We start from the raw sequence: 26,343 nt of genomic DNA on the forward strand, positions 1-26,343 counted from the left end.
TTCTCTATATGAGTCCCTGGTTACAATTATGTCAGACAGCTTAATGTTTTCCCTCATGATATTGATCCTTTTCATTTTCTACAATCTCTTTTCTCTCTCTGTTTGACTTAAGAAAATTTCCATTGATCTGCTCCTCACATTTTCTTTCTTCTCCTTCTATGTACAAACTACTTTTAAGTTTATCCTTTGATATTTTTATTGATATTATGCTTTCCAGTTCTTTTTAGATTTCCTATTTATCTTTTGAAATACTTATTTCTTACCCTTCATATTGATTTTTCTGATATATTCCATTACATATTTTTTTGGCAGATTGATGGTCTTTATTCAATGTACAAACCTCAAGTCACAACTATTGTGTATGAAGAGAAATTAAACTCTTCAACCTAATTGGGAAATAAATGTGCTTAGAAACATAGTTCAAAACCTGAAAATATGGCATAGCAAAGATGGGTAACACCAAGAGAAGTGAGTTGTGTTCACTACTTGTTTTACATTTTATTATTATCTACATTGCATCAAATTTTACTTGAATCTACTTTTTATTTGTTTTCATTGATTACTTCTATTTCTTTTTATTTCAATAATTTTGGGGGAACAGGTAGTGCTTGGTTGCAATGTAAAGTGCTTTAGTGGTTATTTCTGAGATTTTGGTGCACCCATCACCCAGGCAGTGTACACTGTACCCAATGTGTAGTCTCTTAATCCTCACCCCCGCCGACCCTTCCCCACAAATCCCCAAAGTCCATTATATCATTCTTATTCCTTTGCATCCTCATATCTTAGCTCCCACTTATAAGTGTCTGGTTTTCCATTCCTGAGTTACTTCACTTAGAATAACGGTCTCCAACTCTATCCAGGTTGCTGTGAATGACATTATTTTGTTCCTTTTTATAGCTGAGTAGTATTCCATGATCTATCTATCTATCTATCTATCTATCTATCTATCTATCTATCTATCTAATTATCCATCTATCTATCTAACTAGTCCACATTTTCTTTATCCACTCATTGGTTGATGGGCATTTGGTCTGGTTCTATATTTCTGCAATTGCAAATTGTGCTGCTATAAACATGTGGGTGCATATATCTTTTTCATTTAATGTCTTCTTTTCCTCTGGGTAGATACCCAGTAATGGGATTACTGGATCAAATGGTAGATTTACTTTTAGTTATTTAAGAAATCTCCACATTATTTTTCATAGTGGTTGTACTAGTTTACATTCCCACCAGCGGTGTAAAAGTATTCACTTCTCACCACATCTACACCATCTACTATTTTTTGAAGTTTTGATTATTGTCATTCTTGCAGGAGTAAGGTAGTATTGCATTGTTGTTCTGATTTGCTTTTCCCTTGTAATTAGTGATGTGGAGCATTTTTTCATGTTTGTTGGCTATTTGTATATCTTCTTTTGAGAAGTGTCTATTCATGTCTGTAGCTCACTTTTTGGTGGGATTGTTTGTTTTTTTCTTGCTGATTTGTTTGAGTCCCCTGTAGATTCTGGATATTAGTCATTTGTCAGATGCATAGTTTGTGAAGATTTTCTCCCACTCTGTGGGTTGTCTGTTTACTCTGCTGATTATTTCTTTTGCTGTGCAGAAGTCTTTTATTTTAATTAGATCTCCTCTATATATCTTTATTTTTGTTGCATTTGCTTTTGGGTTCTTGGTCATGAACTCTTTGCCTAAGCCAATGTCTAGAAGACTTTTTTCGATGCTATCTTCTATAATTTTTATGGTTTCAGGTCTTAGATTTAAGTCTTTGATCCATCTTGAGTTGATTTTTGTATAAGATGAGAGTTGAGGACCTAGCTTCCTTTTTCTACATGTGGCTTGCCTATTATCCCAGCACCATTTGTTGAATAGGGTGTCCTTTTCCCACTTTATGGTTTTGTTTGCTTTGTTGAAGATCAGATGGCTGTAAGTATTTGGCTTTATTTCTGGGTTCTCTATTCAGTTTCATTGGTCTAAATGCCTGTTTACATGCCAGTACTATGCTATTTTGGTAAATATAGCCTCATGGTATACTTTGAAGATGAGTAATGTGATGGCTCCAGATTTGTTCTTTTTGCTTAGTCTTGCTTTGCTTTTGTGAGGCCTTTTTTGGTTCCATATGAATTTTAGGATTGTTTTTTCTAGCTCTGTGAAGAATGATGATGATATTTTAATGGCAGTTGCATTGAATTTGTAGATTGCTTTTGGCAGTTTGGTCATTTTCATAATATAGATTCTACCCATCCATGAACATGGGATGTGTTTCCATTTGCTTGTGTTGTCTCTGATTTCCTTCAGTGGTGTTATGTAGATTCCCTAGGAGAAATCTTTCTCCTCCTTGGTTGGTATAATCCTAAGTATTTTATTTTTTTGCAACTATTGCAAAAGGGGTTGAGTTCTTGATTTGATTCTCAGCTTGGTGATTGTTGGCATATAGCAGTGCTATTGATTTGTGTACTTTGATTTTGTATGCTGAAAGTTTACTGAATTCATGTATCAGATCTAGAATGGATCAAAATTTAAATGAGTCTTCAGGGTTTTCTAGATATACAATCATACCATTGGTGAGCAGGGACAGTTTGATTTCCTCTTTACTGATTTGGATGCCCTTTATTTCTTTTTCTTGTCTGATTGCTCTACCTAGGACTTTCGGTACTATGTTGAATAGAGGCAGTAAAAGCGGGCATCCTTGTCTTGTTCCAGTTCTCAGGGGGAATGCTTTCAAATTTTCTCTGTTCAATATAATGTTGGCTGTGGTTTGTGATGGATGACTTTTATTACATTGACTTATGTCACTTCTATACCAATTTTGCTGAGGGTTTTAATCATAAAACAATGCTGGATTTTGTCATATGCTTTTCCGGCATCTATTGAGATGGTCATTTTTTTAAATTCTATTTATGTGGTATATCACACTTATTGACATCTGTATGTTTAACCAGCCCTGCGTACCTTTTATGAAACCCACTTGGTCACGCTGGATTATCCTTTTGATACACTTTTGCATTTGATTAGCGAGTATTTTGGTGAGGATTTTTGCACCTCTGTTCTTGAGGGATATTGGTCTGTAGTTTTCTTTTTTGTTATGTCCTTTTCTGCTTTTGCTATTAGGGTAATACTGGCTTCATAAAATGACTTGGTGAGGATTCCCTCTTTCTCTGTCTTTTGAAATAGTTTCAGTAAGATTGGTACCAATTCTTCTTTGAACGCCTGAGAGAATTCAGCTGTAAAGCCATCTGCTCCTGGGCTTTTTGTTGTTGTTGGTAATTTTGTTATTACTGTTTCAATCTTGCTACTTGTTATTGGTTTGTTCAGATTTTCTATTTCTTCCTGATTTAATCCAGGAGGGTTGTATATTTCCAGGAATTTACTGATCTCCTGCAGGTTTTCTATTTTGTGAATGCAAAGGTGTTCATAATAGCCTTACATAATTTTTTTTTGTATTTCCGTGTAAGTAGTCCATTTTCATGCTGATGATAAAGACATAACTGAGACTAGGCAATTTAAAAAGAAAGAGGTTTGTTGGACTTACAGTTCCACGTGGCTGGAGAGTCCTCACAATCATGGTGGAAGGTGAAAGGCAAAAAGTAGCAAGTTGTATTTTTGTATTTTACATGGATGGCAGCAGGCAAAGAGAGCTTGTGCAGGGACACTTCCATTTGTAAAACCATCAGATCTCATGAGACTCATTCACTATCACAGGAACAGCATGGAAAAGACCCACTCTCATAATTCAATCACCTCCCACTGGGTTCCTTCCACAATACATGGGAATTGCAGGAGTTATAACTCAAGATGAGATTTGGATGGGGACGCAGCCAAATCATATCATTCCACCCCTGGCCCCTCCCAAACATGTTCTCATATTTCAAAACCAGTCATGCCTTCCCAACAGTCCCCCAAAGTCTTAACTCATTTCAGCATTAACTCAGAAGTCCACAGTCCAAAATCTCATTCAAGACAAGGCAAGTCCCTTCCATCTATGAGCCTGTAAAATCAAAAGCAAATTAGTTACTTCCTATATGCAACGGAGTTACAGGCATTGGGTAAATACAGCTGTTCCAAATGAGAGAAAGTGGCCAAAACAAAGGGGCTACAGGCCTCATGCAAGTCCAAAATCCAGGAGGGCAGTCAAATCTTAAAGCTCCAAAATGATCTCCTTTGACTCTAGGTCTCACATTTAGATTACACTGATGCAAGGAGTGGGTTCTCATGGTCTTGGGCATCTCCACCCCTGTGGCTTTGCAGGGTACAGCCTCACTCCTGGTTGCTTTCACAGGCCAGTGTTTAGTGTCTGCAGTTTTTCCAGGCACTCAGGGCAAGCTGTCAGTGGATCTATCATTCTGGAGTCTGGGGGACAGTGGCCCTCTTCTCACAGCTCCACTAGGCTGTGCCCCAGTAGGGACTCAGTGTGGAGGCTCTGACCCCCACATTTCCCTTCTGCACTGCCTTAGCAGATGTTCTCCATGAGGGCCCAACAGCTGCAACAAATTTCTGCCTAGGCATCCAGGTGTTTGCACATATCCTCTGAAATCTAGGAGGAGGTTCCCAAACCCCAATTCTTGACTTCTGTACACTCACAGGCTCAACACCACATGGAAGCTGCCAAGGCTTGGGGCTTGCACCATTTGAAGCCACAGCCTGAGCTCTACCTTGGCCCTTTTCATCCACAGCTGGAGCATCTGAGACACAGGGCACTAAGTCCTTAGACTGCACACAGCATGGGTACCCTGGGCCTGGTCCATGAAACCATATTTTCCTCCTGGACCTCTGGGCCTGTGATAGGAAGGGCTGCTGTGAAAACCTCTGACATGCCCTGGAGACATGTTCCCCATTGTCTTGAGGATTAATATTTGGCTCCTCGTTACTTATGCAAATTTCTGCAGCCAGCTTGAATTTCTTCTCAGAAAATAGAATTTTCTATCACATTGTCAGGCTGCAAATTCTTTGAACTTTTATGCTCCGCTTCACTTTTAAAACTGAATGCCTTTAACAGCACCCAAGTCACCTCTCAAATGCTTTGCTGCTTAGAAATTTCTCCTGCCAGGTACGCTGAATCATCTCTCTTAAGCTCAAAGTTCCACAGATCTCTAGGGCAGGGGCAAAATGCCACCAGTCTCTTTGCTAAAACATAAGAAGAGTCACCTTTGCTCCAGCTCCCAACAAGTTCCTCATCTCTATTTGAGTCCACCTCACCCTGGATTTAATTGTCCATATCATTATCAGCTTTTTGGTCAAAGCCATTCAACAGTCTCTTGAAAGTTCCAAACTTTTCCACATTTTTCTGTCTTCTTCTGAGCCCTCCAAACTGTTCCAACCTCTGCCTGTTACCCAGTTCCAAAATCGCTTCCACATTTTTGGGTATATTTTCAGCAGTGGCCAACTCTACTGGTACCAATCTACTGTATTAGTCTGTTTTCATGCTGCTGATGAAGACATATGCAACACTGGGCAATTTACAAATGAAATAGTTTTATTGGACTTACAGTTCCACATGTCTGGGGAAGCCTCACAATCATGGCAGAAGGTGAAAGGCAAAAAGTAGCAAGTCATGCTTTATGTGGATGACGGCAGGCAAAGAGAGCTTGTGTAGGGAAACTCCCATTTTTAAAACCATCGGATCTTGTGAGACTCATTCACTATCACGAGAACAGCATGGGAAAGACCTTCTCCCATAACTCAATCACCTCTCACCGGGTTCCTTCCAAAACATGTGGGAATTTTAAGAGTTACAATTCAAGATGAGATTTGGGTGGGGACACAGCCAAACCATATCACTGTGGTATAAGTTTTAATATATCCCATTTTGTTTCTAATTGAACTTATTTGGATCTTCTCTATTCTTTTCTTGGTTGATATTGCTAATGGTCTATCAATTTGTTTATCTTTTCAAAGAACTAGTTTCTACTTTTTGTTTCATTTATCTTTTGTACTTTTTTGGTTTCAATTTTATTTAGTTCTGTTCTCCTCTGGTTATTTCTTCTGCTGAGTTTGGGTTTGATTTGTTCCTATTTTTGTAGTTTCTTTAGGTGTGTCCTTAGATTGTCTATTTGTGCTCTTTCGAACTTTTTCATGTAGGCATTCAAAGCTATAAACTTTCCTTTTAGTATCGCTTTCACTGTATTGTAGAGGTTTTGATAAGTTGTGTCACCATTATCATTTGGTTCAAATAATTTTTAATTCCCGTCTTGATTTCATTGTTGACCCAAAGATCATTAAAGTGCAGATTATCTAATTTCCATTTATTTGTATAATTTTGAGGGTTCCTTTTGGAGTTGATTTTTAGTTACTTTCCATGTGGTCTGAGAGGGTACTTGACATAATTTCAAATTTCTTAAATTTATAGAAACTTGTTTTGTGGCCTAGCATATGGCATATCTTAGAAAATGTTCCATGGTCTGATGAATGGAATGTATATTCTGCTGTTGTTGGGTAGAATGTTCTGTAAATATCTGTTAAGTCTCCTTGTTCTATGTTATAGTTTAAATCCATTGTTTCTTGTTGACTCTGACTTGATGACTGGTCTAGTGCCCTCAGTGTAATATTGAAGTCCTTCACTATTATTGTGTTTCTATCTTATTTCTTAGGCCCAATATTGTTTTCTATAAATTTGTGAGCTCCAGTGCTAGGTGCATATACATTTAGGATTCTGATATTTACCTGTTGGAAAAGTCCTTTTATTGTTATATAATGGCCCTCTTTGTCTTTTTTAACTGTTGTTGCTTTAAATTTTGTTTTGTCTATATATGAATAGCTACTCCTGCTTGCTTTTGGTGTCCATTTGCATGGAATATCTTTATCCACCCATTTATGTCGAGTTTATGTGAGTCCTTATGTATTAAATGAGTCTCTTGAAGACAGGAGATACTTGGTTGGTGGATTTTTAATCATTCTGCCATTCTGTATCTTTTAAGTGGAGTATTTACACCATTTGCATTAAATCGTTGGTATTGAGATGTGAAGTACTGTTTTAATCATCATGCTAATTGTTGCCTAAATACCTTGTTACTTTTTTTCATTATGTTACTGTTTTATAGGTCCTGTGAGATTTATGCTTTAAGGAGGTTCTATTTTAGTGTACTTCGAAGTTTTGTTTCAATATTTAGAACTCCTTTTAGCATCTCTTGTAGTGCTGGCTTTGTAGTGTCAAATTATCTCATCATTTGTTTGTCTGAAAAAAACTTTATCTCTCCTTCTTAGTGGAGCTTAGTTTTGCTGAGTACAAAATTCTTGACTGTAAGTTATTTTGTTTGAGGTGGCTAAAGATAGAACCCCAATCCCTTTGGGCCTATAGAGTTTCTGCTGAGAAATCTGCTGTTCGTCTGATAGGTTTTCCTTTATAGGTTACCTAACACTTTTGCCTCACACCTCTTCAGATTCTTTTCTTTGTCTTGACTTTAGATAACCTGATAACTAGGTGTCTGTGTGATAATCTTTTGGTGATGAATTTCCCATGTGCTCTTTGAGCTTCTTATATTTGAATGTCTAGATCTCTAGTGAGGCCAGGGAATTTTTCTCAAGTATTCCCTTAAATATTTTTTCCAAACTTCTAGATTTCTCTTTCTGCTAAGGAACACCAATTATTCTTAGATTTGGCTATCTGACATAATCCCATATTTCTTGGAGGATTTGTTCGTTTTTTAAATTATTTTTTCTCAAAACTAGTTGTAATTTAATGAAAGTATTAAATTAATAATTGTATAAAAATAAAAGAAAGTTATTAAGTTGTTGTTAATTAAAATAATCAATATCATTGAAATGGTTTTATGCAAATTAGAATGGAAAATAATTTCCTAATTCAGATTAAGATGTTCTTCTGTATTAATATGGGATTCAGCTCTTTATCTAGGCAACAGAAATCTATTGCTTCACAAAAGGAACAATTTTTAAAAGCATTAATTTGAGTGCTATTGAAGGTCAATTTTGAGAAGCAAAGGTTTAAAGTATGGTTAATATTTTCCTTTTAAATATGAATATGTGAAAACCCTAAATTAAAAATGACCCATTAGAAATACCCAAACATAAAGTTTTTATTATTAACTGGTGGTACTTAACTTCTACACATTGTATGGAAAGCATTGAACTATTAGTCCATATTAAAAAATAGTATTAATCTACTGTAAAATATATAGCTACTAATGCAAAAAATTATTTAGCATATACCGTTGAAATTATGTTGTTAGGAATATACAGATTTAGGATTTTGAAATGCTCCTATTAGATTGGTTTCACTATTTTTCTGAAATATTCTTTTTAATCTCTAATGTGTCTTCTTGCTTTAAAGTCCTCTTAGCCTGATATTACTGTTTCACCAACAGCTCTCATTAATTTAGTGTTTATAGGCTACATCTTACTTCACCATGTCTCATTAAGCCCTTCTGACTTCTTATACTCTCAAGATATGCCTCTTATAACCATCATATATTTTTAACTCATTTTGGCAATTTTAAACATTTACTTAATCTCCTATTTATAAATTTAAATTTAGACCATTTCTATGTAATGTAGTTACACATACCTTGGAGTTTATTAATACCTTCCAATTAGTTTATGTTCCTTTATTCTCCTTTTTTCCCTTTTTGTAAGAACATTATATTTCTTTTATTATCAGAATTTTTTCCTTTCTCAATTTGCTAATTATATTTATTTTGCTATTTATATAGTTGTTACCTTAAAATTATAACATGCATCCATCACTTATGACAATTTATAAATAATTTTTTTTGACATCGGCTTATAAGCTACCAAGTAGCTTACATTTTATTCCATATTTGCCTTCTTACTTTTTCATTATTGCATATTTCATATTGTATTTCAATTTAAAGCAAATGTTAAACTATACAAGACACTACTCAGGTTATTTTGTATTCTATATTTACTTGAATTCATTCAAATGTATACCTTTTCAGTGCTCTTTATTCCTCCATTCATTTATTTTGTTTCTTCATAGAATCTTATTTTTTTCTGCTTCTATGTTCAGATGATGTGCAGAAATTTGAGAGATCCAGAGAGAATTATCCCCCAACAGCTTTAATAGGACATATATTTATAGTTATGCATTACACCCTTTCTCAGTAGTTAAAACTGTCTTTTTTATTTGATTTTCTGCATCTCATCATCCACATTGATAGTTGTCAGTTTAATTGCTGTTTCTTTGAAGCAAATGTACCATTTTTGTCACTTTTAATATTTTCTCATCTTTTTTGATTTCTAGCAATTTCTTTATGATGTGCTTAGTTGTGGGTTTCTTTATTCTAATGTTGTATATGCTTTTTGTGTCTTCTTTGCTGTTGTTTAAACCATATATTTTATTGTTAACTTTAAGTAATTCGTGTTCATTTCTTGAGTCTGATCCTGTTTTACAAATCTCAATGTCAGGTACATTTTTTTTTCATCCTCTCAATTATTTTGTCAAATTTTCCTCTATTTTATTGAACAAACCGACCATAATCTTAAAATCAAAGCCTGATAATTTTAACATGTAGACAATCTGTAGCTCTGTTTCCATTGTAATTTTATTCTCCTTACTATTGGTCTTATGGTCTTACCTATTCACATTTGTATTATTATTTTTGTGTTATATGCCATTAATCTTGGATAACTCAACTGCAGAATTTTCAGATGAAATCATTTCCTTCTCAAGAGGAAAATATTTTTCTATATTCACCTTAATGCTGGAGGAACTGTAGTAGAAAAAGATTAGGTTGCAGTTCTGGTAAGCCTCAGTCTAACTCTAGTTTTCTTTTCTCTTCCTGGGGTATGGCTTACAAGACTTTCAGCTTAATTCCAGGTGGGTATTTCTCTATATCTCTGAAAAACATCATATGACTGAATTCTGTCTTATAGGTGTTTTAAGCTTAGCTTTCAGCCCAGCTTCATTCGGTTGAGAAATCTGACAAATGTGTTGAGAAGGAGAATTACTTTCATTTTGATTCCTCTCAACTTGCCAATTTTGTCAATTCAGCCTAGTGTGACCACCAACACTTGTTTCTTTGCTACCCTAAAAGTTTCCCTGTATTTGGGCTAAGTCCAGATTTTCAACATCAGTGTGCATCAAATACTTACAAATTTCCTCAGAGAAATTTGGCCTTGGATAGAAAGAGTCATTGTTAAATAAGCTTATAAAATTCTAAAAAATTTGTTTCCCCCCTTTTCAGCTGTTCTGAATAAGATAAAAAAATTTTCCTACATATATCTAGGTAGAATTCCAGCCCAATTGGCAATAGTAGCCTTTGTCTACCTGTATTTATTCTACCTTTCAAGTCTTCCTTGCTTCAAAAGATCTTTGATAGCTTTAACAACAATTAGCTTATCTTGTAATTTCTTAACTTTTCCAGTTGAATTGCTACAAAATTTCATTTTATCCAGAAGCAGAATTCACTGTACTCACTTATTTATTTATTTATTTGAGATGGAGTCTGACTCTGTTACGCAGGCTGGAGTGCAGTGGCATGATCTCGGCTCACTGCAATTGCTGCCTCCCGGGTTCAAGCAATTCTCCTGCCTCAGCCTACCAAGTAGCTGGGATTACAGGCATGTGCCACCACGCTCAGCTAATTTTTTTTGTATTTTTAATAGAGACAGGGTTTCACCATGTTGGTCAGGCTGTTCTTGAACTCCTGACCCTAGGTGATCCACCCGCCTTGGCCTCCCAAAGTGCTGGGATTACAGGCATGAGCCATTGCACCTGGCCCACTCACTAATTTTAAATAATTAAAGAAAATATTTTGAAACAATACTGAACAGGACATTAAGATTTAAAAATAATTTTAAGGCATTCTACACATATTTTTAAAATAATTAAGAGACTAGTGTTTTTTCAGGTGTCTCTGCTTTGGAACAATTTTTAGTGTAATCCCTGTTATCTTCACTGGTATTGTTAATTATGCAGTTAATCGGATCCAATGTGTTTTGAATGAAACTTGGACTTAGGCTAAGTCTTACTTAATTATATAATCAGGTTGACAGCTACTGGCTTTATTTTTTTCTTAATGAATATTATTGTTTTCTAGTTCATTATTCACCAAAGTGTTTCCATCAAACCCTAGATCTTTAAGATGTCCTTGAATAGAAAAAGAGTCATTGTTAAATAAGCTTATAAAATTCTAAAGAATTTGTTTCCTCTTTTCAGCTGCTCAGAATAAGATAACAAATAAAGGCTTTTTAGAAGCATTACAATAAGTGAATCCAATTAATTTGACTTCAACATTTCTAAATGAATTAATTCATGAGAACTATACTAGTTTGCTAGGGATGCACAACAAAGTACTGAGTGGTTTAAGCAGAAATGTACTTTCTCAAAGTTCTAGAGGTTATATGGCAGTGTTCATTCTTCTATGGCCTATTTGCCTTGGAGATGGCAGTCTTTACCCTCTGTCTCCTTATGGTCTTTCCTCAGTGCCTGTCTGTGTTTTAATCTTTTCTTCCTATAGGGACATTAGTCACATTTGATTAGGACCACCGTAATGGTTCTCATTTAAACTTAATTACCTGTTTAAAAACTCTATCTCCAAATAAAGTCACATCCTGAGACAGTGGGAGTTAGGACTTCAACATAAACATTTTGGAGAAATATATCCCCCAAAAGCTCAGCCCACACCAGGAGGTATTTGATTATAATGTCTGTTAACAAATTCCAAAACATATTTAGAGAAATGTGTCTGAGCTTTTTGAGTCTTTTGACTATACTTCTTTCATAATTCTTCCAAAGGAAAGTATTAGGAATTTTATACAGCCTAAAGGCAGAATTTAAACAATTAGTTTTTTTTAAATTAAAATCTACATTCAGGTATCTGATAGGTGTGCGGAGAGATATCAGTGTGGTTTTAATTTGCATTTCTCTGATGACTAACAATGTTGAGCAACGTTAATTTGCTAATTGGCTTATTTGCCATCTGTATATTTTCTTTTGTAGTATCTGTTCAAAGCATTTGCTAATAAATATTATAATTGGGATGATTTTTTTCTTATTGAATTTTTAGAGTTTTTAAAATATGTCCTGGATATTAGGCCTTTATCAGATATGTAATGGATAAATATTTTCATTTAGTCAATGGGTTATCTTTTTCTCTTAACAGTGCCTTTCAAAGAGCAGAACATTTGAAAATCTTGATGAGTTTAACTTACAAATGTGTTCTTTATGCTTCATGCTTTTAGTGTTGTTTCTAGAAGATCTTTGCACAACCCAAGATCACAAATAATTTATCCTATATTTTCCTTTAAATGTTTTATTGGGTTTATATTATGAACTAATTGTGCATTAATTTATTTCAATTTTGTATTTGGTATGAAGCAATGATTTATTCCATTTTTTGGATATAAGAAATCAATTGCCTCATCATCATTTGTTGAGAGATTATTCTTTCTTCACTGAATTGCCAGTGCACTTTGGTTGAACGTCCTATGTTTGGATATCTTTCTGAATTTTATATTGTTAATGTCTCTATGTTCTTCTTTTTATTTAGAAAGCAAATACGCTAAACACAGGCACACATAAAGTGCCAAGCTTCTCAATTATACTTCTCAATATTAAGGAGTTCCGTGGCCCCCTCTTAACACAGCCCCTTTAAAGAGATGGTTGTATAGTCAGATTATAGTTCTGTAAAAACTTCCAGATATCTTTTATATGGAATAATATATGATAAAATCGACAGTTAAGGGCAATTCATATGTAAAGAAACCTTTCCACAGAATAAATGGGAATTAGTAAAAAGTGTGTGAAAAGACCTTCTGCTCCCATTTGTGATAAGTGAATGCAACTGTCACTGACTAGCAACAACTAGAAAGGCTGAATAAAAAATTAGAGCAGAACAAAAAATTTCATCTCAAAGAGATTGGATAAGTAACGGGGAAACAGGAAACAAGGAGATGACATTTCAGAGGAGGGAACATTTTGTTTAGCAGTGAGACACAGCTTTTTTCCCTTGGGCACATTTGCTAATGAGGGGTGCATGACAGGACGCTAAATATCTGGGCAAAGGGCCCAAGCAGGGGACTGCATTTAGAGGTAGACAAACCTATTGAAGCTTTTGTAGGTCTTAAAGAGATGAAGAGACAAAAATTAGAGATTCTAGTGAACTAAAATTCCAATAGAACAGAGGAATAGAGAAGTGAGATCAACAAGTCATTGAATTTTCCCTTAATGATATTTACAAATATTCTGAGACTATTTGGGACAGATACAGACTTCTATACTAAAAACTACAAATAATAAGGAGAAATTAAAACAGACAATTAAATGAAGGGATTAGCAAGACTTTATATTATAGACATGAAAATTCCCCCCAAATTTTTCTATAGATACGTTTGAATTCCAACATAAATCCCATTAAATTTTTTTGGTAAATAATACAATAGGTAAATTGTCTTTATCTCTAATTATAAAGTTCAAATGCTAAGTTCAAGAAACTTATAGAAAAACAATTCTTGAGGACTTATAACACCAGATAAATATCAAGATATATCATAAACCTACATGAATTAAGACATTATGCTATTTGTGTGAAAATAGACAAATTGGCCACTGGATTAGAATCCAGAAACAGATCTACACATGTATTGACATTTGAATTATAAAGATGGCATTGAATAAGAGTAAGAAACAATAGCTTTGTTTCTGTTTTGAATTTCAATAAATGGTTTTGGGTCAATTGGATATCCATGATGGGGGAGAATGTTTCTGAACTTCTGTCTTACATTATATAGAAAACTTAATGCTTAAAATATTTTAAACTTAAATGGTAATGAAAAAATAAAAATACTTTAGGGGAATGACAGAAAATTTTGGTTATAATCTTAGTTTAGGCAAAGATTTTTTAAGCCATAAATAGTATTAACAATAAAGGAAGGATAATAAACTAGACTACATTTAAACTTCTACATTCAAACTTCTATTTAATCCAAAGGCATCATCAAACAAATAAAAAAACCCACAAAGTTGGAGAGGATATATTATTTCCATTTTGAAATTTCAATTCATTTCTCTAATAAGTGTGTGTTTTAGTTGGCTTGGGATGCCATAATAAAATACCATATACTGGGTGGTTTACATAACAGAAATTAATTGCTCACAGTTCTGGACCCTGGAAGGCTTAGATGATGGTGCCAGCATGGTCAGGTTCTGTTGAGGGCCCTCTTCTTGGCTGGCAATAGGCTGCGGCTGGCAATAGGCTGCCTTCCAGTTTTATCTTTACATGACAGAGAGAAGATGCACTGACTCTCCTCATCATATAAGAGCACTAATTCCATTATAGGGGATCTGCCCTCATGACTTCACCTAGACCTGATTGCCTTGTAATGGCTCCATTTCCTAATACCATCATATTGGGGGTTAGGACCTCAGTTTATGAATTTGAGGGGACACAAATATTTAGGCCATTATAATATGTAATATTAATTTTTTATAAGATAAAACAATTTAATTATATCATTAAATAAGATTTTATAATTATAAAAGTACATACAACAAAATGGATACATTCCACAAACAATATTAATTAAAATAAGCCAAATTCAATGCAGTATATACTATACAATACCACTTACATAAAGTTTAAAAACCTCTAACAACTATTTATATTGTTAGAAAAGTCAGAGTAGAAATCATTTTAGAAGAGGTGACTGCGGAGGAGGCATGGGGCCTTCTAGGTGTACTATTTTGTTTCTTGATTTGGATGCTGATTACAGAAATGTGTTCATTTTGTGAAATTCATAGATCTCTGCATATAATTTATGTATAATATGTACATATATACACACATGTGTGTGTGTGTGTGTGTGTGTGTGTGTGTGTGTGTGTATCTCTATAACTGACCCAAAACCACATATATATGCTGCCTATTCTGGCAGATACTTCCATTTATATTAGAGAATGTTAATTCTAGTTCCATATTAATAAATTGAAAAACTGAAATGGTGTCACTCCCAGCTATCTTTTGGCAACTCTTAACTACAACTTTTGTGCTGCTTAATACTAACCAAACACATAGTCAGTGATCAATATAAGGATTATCTGTGTGATCTGAAATTCATTATTCTCTGTATGTAGTTTATCTTGTATACTTGCATTATACCAGATCATGATATTTGTGTTCAGAAAGAATTATTTAGCTTTCTTGTTGACTGGATTTTGTGAAATTGAGCTGTGTTGTTATACAGAAGATATACATTAAACAGTGTATTGGCAAATAGCTTTTTGATATTGGTTTATGCATTTATGGTAAGAATTTTATTGCCATGTTACTCATTACATAGCACCCTATAGAAAACAAAGAAACATCTTACTTTAACTCTTTAATAATCTGAGCAAGTTTTATTTTTTTAATTTATTTTCATTTTTGTTTTCATACTGTGGATCTTGTAATCAATGCATTTTTCTCTTTTCTAGAGTGGCTAGAAAATAGAAAGTCAAATTTCGACCTACTGTTGACAAGTTACATGATCTGACATGTACCTTGAGAGCTAAATTTTATCACTAGCTTCATCTAACATACCCATCTATATTTTCTTTGTCTAGCTTCATCTAACATACCCATCTATATTTTCTTTGTATCTCCCATATCTCATCTCCGAATAAAGTTTTCCTACCTTGTGTTCTTTTTCTTTTTCTTTTTTACAACAGACAGAGTAATTTTTGAAATAAAGGACAGTTAATAAATACACATACAAACTTACTGTACTCACCATATTTAAAAAATCAGTTAAAATATACAATTCAAGTCATTTCAAGTTTTAAATAATCCATTTACTGTCATTTTTGGTTTATATTGAGTTCATATTGAGCACGGAGAGGCTTGGCAATCACAGAAATGATTTAAACATGCCATTGATGTAACCCTTTGTAAACAGTTTTCCATATTTTTGCATAGTAATCTCTTTCTATAGATTTGCATCACAGTATAAGGCAGTGAATACCAAGTGAAATACCCCAGAATTAGATTGTTGTTCATAGGTTCTAGCCAAATGTGTTCTAATGTACAATTGTTTAGTTAATTCAGCACCACTCAATAAAAATATGACATGATCCACAGACGTCATAAAAAAGTAAAATTAGTTTTAATAATATATTTTAACATCATAGCTCTATAATATTATTATTTCAACATACAATTAAAGGGAAAATATTGAAGGAGTTTAAATTCTTTTTATATTTCTGTTTTTCTATTTCTTCTTTCAATTCTCTCGGTTCTTTTACATATTTTTAAGTTCTTCAATTTTCCTGGTGAACTGATCTTGTTACTTATATATATTGTCCCCCATTATTCTTAGTGATATTTTTAATTCTAAGGTCTACTGTGTCATATGGTTAATATAGCCAATCCAGCTTTCTTTTGATTATTGTTAGCATGGAATATCTTTTTATAATCTTTGATTTTTAACTTACTTAGGTTTTTAAAGTTACAATAAGTGTCCTGTTGAAAGTATATATTTATCTTTATTTGAAATTGTCTTTACTTTTAATCAGGTTGTTCAACCATTACATTAATAAAATTTCTTATATAGTTGAATGTAATCTACTTTGCTAGCTAAAGATCTTAGTTATTTCTCTTTTTATATTTCTTCTTCTCTGTATCTATTTGCCTTCCAAGAGTTCACTTACATATATGTTAGGCCATTTGATATAGTGCCAAAGCTTGTAGATGCTATCTTCTTTGTTTTTCACATTTTTCTTTTGTTGTTTCAGTTTGATAACTTTTATTGATATATATTTAAGATGAATGATGCTCTCCTTAGTATTTTCCATTCTACTGGAAATTTCATTATGGGAATATTTCATGTCATACTGTGTGTGTATGTGTGTGTGTACAGGAATTCGTCTCATAGTGTGTGTATAGGAATTCATCTCATCTCATAGTATGTGTGTTTTCCTGGAATTTCAGTGTGACATTATTATATTACCCATCTCTATTGAAGTGTCCTATCTGTTCATAAATGATTTTGACATTTTTCTTTAAATAGATTAACATATTGGGCAAAGTTATTGGAATGTCTGTGTCTGTTATTTCCAACATGTGTGACATGTTTGACTATGTTGTTCATGGTTGCTTATCTGGTAGCATTGTTGGATTTTATTCTTGCTTTTTTAGTCTCTTTTATATATTTTAATTAACTGTCCAAAATCCTTTGTAGGATATCAGTAGTAACAGAGATAAATACTATTTATGCCTGAATATTTGCATAGGTCTTTTTCAGTGAGGTCATTAGTGTCAGACACGAATTGTTCTAATCAGGAGTTGAGAAGGGTTTAGGTATTATTGTCGTTATCATCACCTTTAGAAGAAAGTCGCTGTTACTCACGCTAGGAGAGGGCATGATGTGTTGAACAATTGTTCTGTGTATTTCTGCCCCACCCTCAGGGTTTTTAACAGTCATCATAGACCTCTGCAATGAACACAAACTCAAAACTCTTGCTCCTCTCCTATGAGTACTTGTTGCTCAATACTAGGATTATGAAGGGTGCAGAGGACTTTCTTTTCTTCTGGACAAGCCAAGTTTTAGGCAGGCCCAATATGTCTTTTCCTTAGACATAGGGTTTTTTTCTAGAGAGTATTTATCACTCTCCTAATAGCAAAAATCTGTCTTCTATCTGTGGAAAATCCTGTGTGAGATAGTCTTTACTGCCCCTGTCCAAGTGGCAGCAAAACTCTGCTTTGAAATCATGCAAAATCCTGGATCCGAGAGATTGTGTTGACCATTCCTTATGGGTTAAAGAACTTTTGCTTATTTATTTCCCCAGAAACAGTAGACCTTTTTCTGAGTTCTAAGGGTAATAAAGTTGTATACCTCATCTCCCAGAAGTGGGGGAGTTGGGGGAGGTTGCTGCATCACCTTCCCCCAAAATAATAGATCATTGTGTTGGACTTGAGGATGAGAGGTTTGCCGACATCTTAGCATTAAAAAAAAAATTGATTCATATGAAAGAAGAGTTTAGGGAAATAGATTGTTTCCATACCTGATCCTTAGGAAGAGTTGATTACCTTCTGCACACTTGAGTCACCAGAAAGGGTTCTCTCTGTTCTCTAGCTCTGCCCCGTTCTTCTTTGTGATTACCCATTGAACCCTATGGAAAAGGATTTATAGATGTTTACAAATTTTACTCACAGATGTAGTCTACAGATATTCTATACGAGCATAATGGCTCCCTAGTAAACTTTAAGAATGTTTTAAAATTTATTTTTTTCTTGCCCATTTGTGCTTTGCTTAGGTTTTACTGAACTTCTTGGAGCTTTGAAATGATCATTTTCTTTAATTTTGAAAAATTCTCAACCACTATTACTTCAAATGTTTCTTTATTCCATTCTTTCTCTTCTGAGACATTAATTACTCATAGGTAGAAACACTGATATTGTTCCTCAGAATATGTAATTATTCATATGTAGAGACATTGTGTCAAAAACTCGTTTTCTATTTTCACTCTTAGGTCTTTTTTCTTTAAGTGATGCTTGGTTCTTGTACATATTTATGGGCTATCATGGGATGTTTTGATACATGTACCCACTGGTAATGATCAAATCAGAGAAATTAACATATCTATCACCTGAAACATTTATTATTTCTTTGTGGTAGGAACATCCATAATCTTATTTCCTGGCTATTTTGAAATATACCACACCTTATTGTTGACTACAGTCACCTTACTGTGTGAAAGGGAATCAGAACTTATTCTTCTCTGTTGTAACTTTATACCTATTGACCAACCTTTCCTTCTCTTTCCTGCTCCATGTCATCCCCAGTCTCTGGCAAACAGTTTTATTCATGAATTGTATGAAAACAACTTTTTAAGATTCCACATATGAGTGAGTATTTGTCTTTCTGTGTCTGGCTTATTTCACTGAACATCACGTTCTTCAGGTTTATCTATCTTGTCACAAATGGCAGGATTTCCCTTTTTAAATGACTGAATAGTATGTCTTTGTACAGATCAACCATTTTGAAATCTCTTCCTCTGTTTTTGGAGACAGTTGATTCAATGTCTTGGCCATTGTGAATAGTGCTGCAGTAAAAACATGGAGGTGCAGATGCCTCTTCAATATACTGATTTTACTCACTTTGGATATATAGCTAGAAAACTAGATTGCTGGATTATGTGGTAGTTCTATTTTTTAATATTTCAAGAAACCTCTGTACTGTTTTCCTTAACAGCTATACTAATTACACTCCAACCAACCATGTGTAAGGGTTCCTATTTCTCCACATCCTCATCAACATTTGTTATCTTTTGTCTTTCTGATAATAGCCAGTCTATCTGGGGTGGTGATATCTCATTGTGCTTTTGATTTGCATTTTTCTTATAATTAGTGATGTTGGCCATTTTTTTCCATAGACCTGTTGGCCATTTGTATGTCTTCTTTTGAGAGATGTCTAGTAAGGTCTTTTACCTCGATGAAAACAGAGAAAATACTGCAAGACACTGGACCGGAGAAGGACTTTTTAGATAAGATTTCAAAAGCACAGGCAAAAAAAGCAAAAATAGACAAATGGGATTGTATCAAATAAAAAGCTTTTGCACAACAAAGAAAATAATCAACAGAGTGAAGAGAAGAACGGGAGAAAATACTTCAAATTATACATCTGGCAAGGGGTTAATATCCAGAATAAATAAGGCACTCATGTCTTTTGTATTTTACTTTGGATTATTTCTAAAAATCTATATTTAACCTCACTGATCTTTCCTCTGTTGCTAAGCAAATCAAATGAGTTCTTCATTTCTAATAGCATTTTTTTCATTTGTAACATTTCCACTTTGCTTACTCTGATAATTATCATCTGTTTGCTGAAATTTCCCATTTCTTCACCTATTTTTTCCAGTTGATTCTTTAAAACATTTATTACAGTTGCTATAAGATCTCTGCCTAATAATCCCAACACTGAGCCATTTCTTGATTTGCTTCACTGAATTTTTTTTTAAACAAAGGCAACATTTTCTTGCTTCTCGTCATGTCTCAGAAATTTTAATGTATGACAAATATTGTGTAGGAAATAACTATGGAGATTGAAGTGAATGACATTTACTCCCAGACAAAGGCACACAAATATGTAAGGCTCTGTAAGGGTGATGGGCTATAATAGAACTCAGTCTGATTTTTGATACAGCTTTTGTTAGCTTCACTATACCACTGGTTTCAAATAATTTGAGTATGAGATTAGGAGCTTTTCTTCAGGAGAACTCAGGATCTGAACACCGCAAGTTCTCACAGGTCTCTGTGCTTAATAATCAAGTTATTATCTTAATTATATCATCTCTCTCTCTCTCTCTGTCCCTCTCTCTCTCTCTTTCTTTCTTTCTTTGCTTCCCAGCCTCACTTCCAACTTTTCAGGTCACTTTGGAGTTCTTTTTACTCTCCAGTCCTTCCAGAGACATTCTGCATGTCAGAATATCTTTTCTCATCCATTTTTTCTCTGCTTCTTACCATTGGAGGGCTCGTAGAGTACAATGAATGACTGTCTACAGAACCTTGGAGTGATTTTTCACAATTCTCTTACTCAAGCCTTAGCCTTCACAGCCTCTATGTTACCACTGGCAAAAATCTTATGGATTTAAGAGGAATTTATCTCTGAACTCCTGGCTTCCTTCAAGGCTTCATCAGGCTCTGTACAACTTAGTGCTGTGGCCCAGTGTTTGGCATATTAACCTAGGTAATGAAGAAAAATAGTTGGCAGTCAAATGTAGTAGGATAGAAACATTGTGTCAGCCCACAAAAATATATTAAAAGTTTGTTAAAAGATCTATTTTTCCTGACCTTGTCTATGGTACATTTCTCCTCATTCTACCACCCATCCATCTGCTTTGGGGGTTTTCTTGGTGTGCTTGTTTTTCTAGGAAGTGTTTGTCACTTTCTGGGAATTTGGTTTATTTAAATTTCTTTACATCTAATAGGAAAAACAACACACACACATGCACACACAACCCACAGACAATAATGAAACTCTGATTTTAAAGGTTATCTGTCTATCAGGGTGAAAGTGACAGTCTCATAAATTTCTGTATCCTAACCCAAAACCAAGATAACTATTTCTTGAATAAATTGTTTGAATTAAAATTGGGTCATACAATATTATTTGAGTTTCTGTGTGCAAAAAGTGATAATTTAGTTCATGAGATTAATGCAATGGTTGATTATTTACTGATTTATTTTTTACAGTAGTAATTGGACTCCTGTTGTTATTATGAGGTTATCAAATTTATTTCCCTCTGAGTTCCTTAAATGGTTCTTTCCATTAAAATTGCATTTCATATTAATTTTAGTTAGATAAATTAGCTTTCCTTTATTCTGCTTATTTTCCAGCTCATATCTGTTTTATCTCAAAGACTTTTGAAATGTGCTTTTATTTTTTAATCTAACATTTTAGTGGATTAAATTAGTGTATTAATGTATTACTATCTCTTCCAGCCAGCTTTACTTACAGAAATAGAAAAAAAATGTGATTAAAGGATATTCTTTTAAAACACATTATTAAGCATTTTCTGATGATTTTGTATTTTAGTTTTTATTTTTATAGTATGTTATACATAAGCCATGTGTATGTGTGTGTATATATATATGTATGTGTAAATACTTATATATTTGTTATATGTATTATTTTGAAAGTTGATTTCTAATGGTAAAACATTTCAAAGAAAAAATGTCAAACTAAAAGGAACAGATAAATTTGTAGAAAAAAATGTCTAAAAGAATTTCAGATCATACTAGCTCTACAAATATCCAAATTCTGGTACTCATCACTATAGGTCTCTGGCCAAATCACTTTGTCTGTTTCTCAGTATCAACAAATATAAAATAATGTATTCAGACAATATGAATAGTAAGACCCTTTCCACCTCTGATATTTGATTAGTTATCTGACAATCTCCTTACTGATCAAAAGTGTACAGTCATCCTCCTTTCCATACAAAAGAAAATGCCACTTAGAAAAGAATCCCTATAAAATTTAACCATGAGATAGTTGTTGATGAAAAAGCCAAATTGTAAAATACTTGAAGAGTTTTATTCTGAGTCAAATGTGAGAGTCATGACCCATGACACAGCCTCAGGAAGTCCTGAGGACATGTGCCCCAGTGGTTGGGTTAGGGAGACAGAAATTATAGGCAAAGACATAAATCAATACATGTAAAGTATGCATGGTTTGGCCTGGAAAGGTGGTGCATCTCAAAGGGCATCATGGGAATTGGTGGGGGTTGGGGAGTGGACTTCAGGTCCTACGTGGATTTCAAGATTTCCCAATTGGCAGTTGGGTGGAAAGAGTTTAGTCTAAAGAGTTGAAGTAAGAAGAAAAAAATGCTTGGGGTGAAGATAAGGAGAATTGTGGAAGCCAAGTTTCTTGTTATGTAGATATGTAGATGAGGTCTTCAGGTAGCCAACTTCAGAGAATAGATGGTAAATGTTTCTTATCAAATCTTTTTTTTTTTTTTTTTGATGAAGTCTCACCCTGTCATCCACGCTGGAGTGCAATGGTGTGATCTCGGCTCACTGCAACCTCTGACTCCTGGGTTCAAGTGATTCTCCTGCCTCAGCCTCCTGAGTAGCTGCGATTACAGGTGTGCACCAACACACTCAGCTAGTTTTTGTAATTTTAGTAGAGATAGCTTTCGTCATGTTGGCCAGGCTGGTCTCGAACTCCTGACCTCAGATGATCCACCGGCCTTGGCTCCCAAAGTGCTGGGATTACAGGGGTTAGCCACCGCACCTGGCTTCTTAACAGATCTTAAAAGGTGTCAGGCTATTAGTTAAATCTCTCTGGTTATCAGGAAAAAACCTAGAAAGGGAAGGGAGATTCTCTATAAGATGTAAATTTTCCCCACAAGAGATGGCTTTGTAGGCCCATTCCAAAATATGTCATAGAAATATATTTTGGGGTAAAATACTTTGGTTTCTTTTAGGGCCTGTCATCTGTCATGTGATGTTATTCCAGAGTCAGGTTGGAGTTGGTTTCTTATTGCTACAAAGAGTCTGTTATGTCAGTCTTAGGATGTATATTTTAATGTTAATGCTGCTCAGTTGTGTCTAAACTCTAAACGGAAGAGGGTGTGATGTGGCATGTCTGGCCCCCTCTTCCCATCATGGCCTGAACTAGTTTCTCAGGTTTCTTTGGAATCCCCTTGGCTGAGAGGAGGGTCCATTCAGTTGGTTGGCTGGTTCCTTATAAATTTTATTAGAATTTTACTTTTGGTTTACATAGTGAAAATTGAAATACTCATTAACCTTATTTAAATTAAGTTTTGAAACCACATGTTTTACATTTGTTAACCTTTGAATACTATATTATTATATTTGTATTATTAATAGTAAAAACACAACTACAATTACAAGTGACAAAAATATAAGGTAATCCTGGGATATTGAAATGTGTGGCTAAAATATTTCAGGGAAAAATTAAAATGTACCCCACTACAAAATACATAGTGTGGTTGTTATAGTAGGTAGCTAGTCAGGCATGACCAGGGCAGGAGAGGGCTCCCAGCACCCACCAGGAATGTCAAGCAACCATCAGGAGATGGTTCAGCAGTTGTCACCCTGCCTTTCTAAAAATGATAATTGGTCACAGCCAGTGTGAGGGAAAGGCAATTTCTTAATAGATAAAAACACTTGAAATTGGTAATTGGTGGCTCCCAATAAAACCTCAGGAATTGAAAGAGTGGGCTTGAGCATGCGTATTAAAAGATAAAATGGCAGAATATGACCATCCAGGGGCATTCCACCAGAAAGGGAAGTGAGCATGTGTACAACATGATTCCTAAACACACTGTGCATGCTCCCCTCCCAAGTGCAAGAAGGGTACAATGCATGTGGGCAGCTCAACCTAAGGGAAGAATCATAGGAAAAGGAATGCAAGACCCTGGAAATATGCCAACGTATAAATCCACAAGTCAAAAAGTCAAACTCCGCACTTGACCTCCAAAGTGCCCACTTGTGTACTGTGTACTTTCCTTTCTTTCCTCCTCTAAAGCTTTTTAACAAACCTTGACTCCTGCTCTGAAACTTGCCTTGGTCCCTTTTTCTGCCTTATGCCCCTCAGTTGAATTCTTTCTTCTAATGAGACAAGAATTGAGGCTGTCACAGACCCATACAGATTCACTGCCAGTAACACAGATAATCGCTGACCCTAACATGGTGACAAGAATACTGAAGAGGGAATTAAAAGGAATGAGGAAATATGTTCCTGTTCCTTATAAATTCATTTCATTTTTAGGGAAGTACATTCTATGATGCACAAAATGGGAGTTTTAACAAAAAAATCGAAAGTATGTAATTGTTTTAAACTCCCATGATCCATTTGTATAATGAAAACTAAAAAACATTGATGAAAAAAACTGAAGAAGACACAAATAAATATCTCTGGCTTATGGATCTGAAAAATTAATACTGTTAAAATGTCTATTATGCCCAAATGATCTAGCGATTCAATGCAATCCTTATCAGATTTCTAATGAGATTTTTCTCAGAAATGTTTTTTAAAATCCTAAAATTTATATGAAACTACTAAAGACCCCAAATAGCTAAAGCAGTCTTGAGCAACACAGAACAAAGCTAAAAGTCATTGTACTACCTGATTTCAAATTATGTTACACAGCTAGAGTAACTGAAACAGCATAGTACTGGCATTTTTTAAAAGAAAAAAAGGATATTTAGTTCAGGGAACAGAATACAGAGAGATCTCAAAAGTTAATCCATGCATTTATAGTCAATTGATTTTCAACAAGGGTCCCAATAACACAACAGGGAAAAGACAGTCTCTTCAATAAAGTTATTAGGAAAACTAGATATCCACATGCAAAAGAATGAAATTGGATCCTTATCTTACACCACATACAAAAGTCAAGTCAAAATGAATTAAAGACTTAAATAGAAGACTTGAAACTGTAAAAGTACTAGAAAACATAAAAGAAAAATTCACTGATGCTGGTTTGGGCAATATGTTTTTTTGATATGACTCTGAGAGCACAGGTAACAAAAGCAAAAAAGACAAATGAGATTGCATCAAACTAAAAAGGTTTTGCAGAACAAAAGACACAACCAAGAGTGAAAAGACAACCTACAATGGGAGGACATATTTGCAAACCATATATCTGATTAAGGGTTAATATCCAGTGTAAGAAACACATATAACTCGATATCAAGGAAACAACACAAATGCAAAATAAGCAGAGGAACTGAATACACATGTCTCAAAAGAAGACATGCAAATGGCCAACAGGTACATGAAAAAATGCTCAACATCACTAATCATCAGGGAAATGCAAATTAAAACCACAATGAGATATTGCCTCATACCTGTTAGAATGGCTAATTACCAAGAATACAGAAGATAACAAATTTTGGAGAGGATATGGAGAAAAGGGAACACTGGTACACTGTTGGTGGGAATGAAAATTAGTACAGCCATTATGAAAAACGGTATAGTGGTTCTTCAAAAATTAAAAATATAACTATTATATGATTCAGCAATCTCCCTACTGGGTATACAGGCCAAAGAAATGAAATCAGTATATCAAAGAGATATCTCTGAGCTCCCATGTTCATTGCAATATTGTTTATAACAGACAAGATGTGGGATCAACTGATGTATCCTTCAACAGATTGGTGGAGAAAGAAAATATTGTATATATACACAAGGGAATACTATTCAGTCTTAAAAAGGAAGGAAATCCTATCATGGATGAATCTGGAGGACACTATGCTAAGTGAAATAAGCCAGGCACAGAAAGACAAATACCCCAGGATCTCACTCATACATGAAATCTTTAAAAAGTTTATCTCACATAAAGAGTAGAATGGCGGTTACCAGAAGCTGGGGCAGCTGGTGTGTGTGTGTGTGGGGAAAAGCTGGGGAGATACTGGTTAAAGGATACAAAATTACAGTTAGATAGAAGAAATAATTTTAAAAGACCTGTTGTTCAATATGGTGACTACAGAGACTAATGATATATTGCCTTCTTGAAAATGCTGGAAGAAAAAATACCAAAAAAAAAAGAAAGAAAGAAAGAAAAGCTAGAAGAGTAAATACTAAGTGTTACTGTCACAAAAATGATAACTATGTAAAGTGATGCATATGTTAATTAGCTGGATTTAACCTATCCATAATGCATATATGCTCCAAGACATTAGGTCACATACAATACATACATATAATTTTATCTGTCAATTTAAATGAATGAATTTGGAAAAGAAGTGTGAACAGGAAGGAGAACTCACAATTTCAGAATGGTAATTTTCTCTGGGGAGAAAGAAAAATGAATCTGATAGAATGAGTGATCTCACTTTGTGTTTGTAATGGTATCCTACCAAAAAATAAACAAAAGATGTGATGAAAAAATGAAAAAAAACACTATCTGATACTACACATCCCATATTA

At 34.4% G+C, this 26,343-nt stretch overlaps 1 long non-coding RNA gene across 2 annotated transcripts in view; it reads right to left on the reverse strand.

The window, feature by feature from the left end:
• Positions 1–16,165: 16,165 nt before the first annotated feature.
• The window catches only part of LOC129006135 (uncharacterized), a 406,817-nt gene continuing 396,639 nt past the window's right edge, over positions 16,166–26,343 (reverse strand). For both annotated transcript variants that reach the window (XR_010127438.1, XR_008491924.1), the window contains exon 3: positions 16,166–18,052. This is a non-coding gene — a long non-coding RNA (uncharacterized LOC129006135). The remainder of the gene's footprint in view (positions 18,053–26,343) is intronic.

This window comes from Pongo pygmaeus, chromosome 8 (assembly GCF_028885625.2).
Source record: "Pongo pygmaeus isolate AG05252 chromosome 8, NHGRI_mPonPyg2-v2.0_pri, whole genome shotgun sequence".
NCBI classification, from domain to species: domain Eukaryota; kingdom Metazoa; phylum Chordata; class Mammalia; order Primates; family Hominidae; genus Pongo; species Pongo pygmaeus.